Raw genomic sequence first — 3,628 nt, forward strand, 5'->3', positions numbered from 1 at the left:
TCGAGGCGGTGTCAATAGATACGTTGAGATTATTTTAAGATCCGTTCTAGATAACAGACACACTGTATGTCGAGGGAGAGATACCGGTAAAATGTATATTTATACATGTACGTATAGACATAAAATTATACTTATCTCTTAGAAGCGGGTTACTGAATATTGGTGTTACTTCTTTGGACTTGAGGAGTTATTTCGTTGATTGGCTGCAATAGGTTTTTTGTTTCGATTACTTCCTAAAAAAATAGTTTTTTTTTCAAGTTATTATAATAATTATTCTTTTTGAATACCATAATTATTGATTTATATTGATGATAAGATTCAAAAAGAGATTGCATCGGCCGGGAATCGAACCCGGGCCGCCCGCGTGGCAGGCGAGCATTCTACCACTGAACCACCGATGCTCATACAATGTTTTTAGAATCAGACGATCACGCCTGACCCGCAACTGATTACGCGCATCGCCACTAGCCAACAGTCACGCTCCATCGATCTGACGTCATCAGTATTTCAATACAATTCTATACCTAAACATTTATTACGATCCACGTTTCATGTTTATAACTCAGTTTGAACTGTACTCAATTCTTCTGTTTGTTATAGATGTTAACTAAATAGATTATTTTTTGGCCTAAGTAACTTGTTTGCGTTTATTTGAGAAAAACGTGGCAATACACTTCGAATGTATTTCGATGTCTCAACTTTGTCGATAGATCTTACTACCAGTAGTTTGCCGGTAAAAGTTTACATCATACTGTCAGGCTACAAATACTTCTGGAGTTCGGTAAAACTTCAACTGGTAGTAAACACAGCAATAAACTATAGTAATGTTTGAATTTTTATTGCTTTCAAAGTATTTACCGTAATTTCGATCTTCTTCTCACGTTTCTAATTTATACAGAAATCGATTAATAAACTTTATTTCCATATAAGTCGAATATGTTCTTACCTTTCTTTTTCTTTTTTCGTTTTTGATGCGTGAGCATGTCCTTAGTATGATCCTATGTCAGACAAATATAATATCTTACCTCCAGAATCTAAAGTATTTCGCTATATTTTTGGTAAAGTCGTCTTAAATACAGTCAATATTTATAGGAGCTGTACGTCGTAGCTTCCAGCCGCCACCCACATTTAGCTAAGAATTCATCGGTTGGCCAGCAAATGCTAAGATCTTATTGATGTAGTGGTCCTGCTACACAGCTGTCTGGTTCTACTTGTAACGAAGATTATTTACTGTTTTATATTTACGAACGAAAATTATCAGCTGGATTTAATTTTGAAGTATACCAGAAACTAATCGGTTGCTAATTAATAAGTCGTATGTCTGTCTGACACAGTCAAGGATACACTTCTCAATTGAAATCCGTTAATAGGGATCGGATTGAACGTCAAGACATAGGCCACGATCGTCATTACCGATGTATAGTTATTTATTAATATAAATGATAAAAATGCCTCGACCTCCTTCTTAGTCCACATAATTTGTCCGGGAAGTCTCAGCGCTTGGTCCCAGGCGGAGCACACCAGTCCTGTACACGTCGTGTTTTGTACGGCCAGGGAATTATTAATGCCGACCAAACATAGCTTACACCTGGATACGCCCGCTACTGACAACTAACACTGATACCTACTCTCAAAACTGGCAAAGTTTAAAAATAACAGAACACATTTTAACGATTTTTAAAATACATGTAAAAGTTATTAACTTCTGAAATTGCTCGGTTAAATTCACATCATGAAGTTATAACTTTCAAATTATCGACAACTAGAGTATATTAATCATTTCATTTTATTTTATTTTGATCGCAATGACAAAGTTAACGCTTTTCTAATAAATAAAGAAATTTGCTTTTTTTAAATTTTGTTTTTAATTTCTAAATATCTCATTGTAGAGAACCCATTGCAAAACCGCAGTACACAGAAGTGTAAGCCGAGTACAGTAAGTCAGAGCATTCAGCACATTATAATTTTTAAAACGTCGCCAAGTCAAGCGATTACTTATCCATATTAGCCACCGCTATGGAAACCAGATGGCAATCAGTTGAATTATGGTAAGCCGGGATTTGCTGGCACTTTAATTATTTCTCTTGCAGCCTCGCATAAAATATTTTAATTTAATTCCGAATGCGTTAACGTTGAGACTTCTTAATTGATTGTTTCAGGAGAAACGTTAATTGAACTTTTTGACCTCCTCTCGCGAAACATTGCGGGAGTATTTAAGTGGTGAATATACTGCTAATTAATGGAATTCCTTGATGGCGTTTGAATCCAACCAACGTTATTATTTTAATTAAGATACAGCAAAAGAAATAGGAAACGAAAGTAAAGAATGAGATGAATCAGTAATAAAAAGAACCAAAGTTCATAATTATAATGAGTAACTTTTATTTAAAGTACTTGTTATTAGCTGGCGTATGAGGCACATCGTGGTAGTACGTTTTTATTTTAAGTTGGCTTTTTCGTTCAAACACGGATAGGTATTGCCGTAGAAGATTGTATAACAATATTTAATTTACGTACAAGAATAAAGATTAAATTTATCTAAAAACTAACTCATAAATCTGTTTCAGAGCACATTGAAAAGCGTCTGAGCCTTTACAATAAACAGCCAATAGTGGACAGTTATTGAATACAAATCTTTGTACAAAATATCCACAAACACAAATTTAAAAGGTACTAGAGCAGAAGGACGTAATAAAAGTACAGTTTACACTTCGATAAACTTAATAAACAATTTAAAATAGAACCTTAAAAGAAGGTAATAGCAATTCGCAATAAATCGCAGCGGTTCGGCGCGGACCGCAGCGCGCGCGCCGCGCTTAATTAATTCCACCACTAGACAACATGGCCGCCATATTTTTAATTAATATGTCTCTGTATTGTTTAAGCAAGTTTCGAGAATGCTCGTACCTGGAGCCGATGAATTGTTTGTGAAAGTTTTACCATTTGTTAGCTAAAAATACATTGTTATTAATTAGAGGTGTGGTAAAGGGTTGTTGAAAAGTATGAAGCATAAATATTGGGGTTTTCGTGGTTCTATTGTTTTCTACAATATCATATTAGGTAGTTAATCCAGCAATCTTTTGCGAAAATTCTGAATAATTAATAAACCAATTTTAATTAGCTAACACGCTGTCCAGTTATCACAAACATTGTTTGAAAATTATTCGTTGGAATATACTTTACACTGAATATAATTGTATATAATTACAGTAGATAAGCACAGTTCTAGAGTAATGAAAGCGCAATTAAAATAAATAACAAACTTTAAATAAATGTACAGTGTTCACAAAATTGCAATACAATCTCAGAAAATTCCGCGACCATTTCACTAGAAAACACCCAATAGAGTTGCACTTCAATCTCAACGGCAAATTAATATTCGCCTTTCCGAGCATTTTCTGAAATTACTCTCTCTGGGGTATCAAGTAGAGAACAACTATTTAATTATATGACCCTTAGACTTGTTTCCGTACGGCTGGCTCTTTTGAATCCGACTTGAAATAGGTGGGAGTGCTTCAGAAACCTTCGCAAGGGAAATTGGATTGTTCTTTGCAAGACATTTATAGCTGCACGTTATGTAGTGCACTGTCTGGACGTAAATACTTTAATTTTGTTCGTTTCGGTTGCT

General features: G+C 34.7%; 1 non-coding gene across 1 annotated transcript; it reads right to left on the bottom strand.

Moving 5' to 3' along the window:
• Window positions 1-330: 330 nt before the first annotated feature.
• Window positions 331-401, bottom strand: Trnag-gcc. Its single transcript has one exon. It is a non-coding gene; the product is annotated as a tRNA-Gly (tRNA).
• Window positions 402-3,628: the final 3,227 nt, after the last annotated feature.

The sequence above is a fragment of the Trichoplusia ni genome, chromosome 4 (assembly GCF_003590095.1).
Source record: "Trichoplusia ni isolate ovarian cell line Hi5 chromosome 4, tn1, whole genome shotgun sequence".
Classification (NCBI taxonomy): domain Eukaryota; kingdom Metazoa; phylum Arthropoda; class Insecta; order Lepidoptera; family Noctuidae; genus Trichoplusia; species Trichoplusia ni.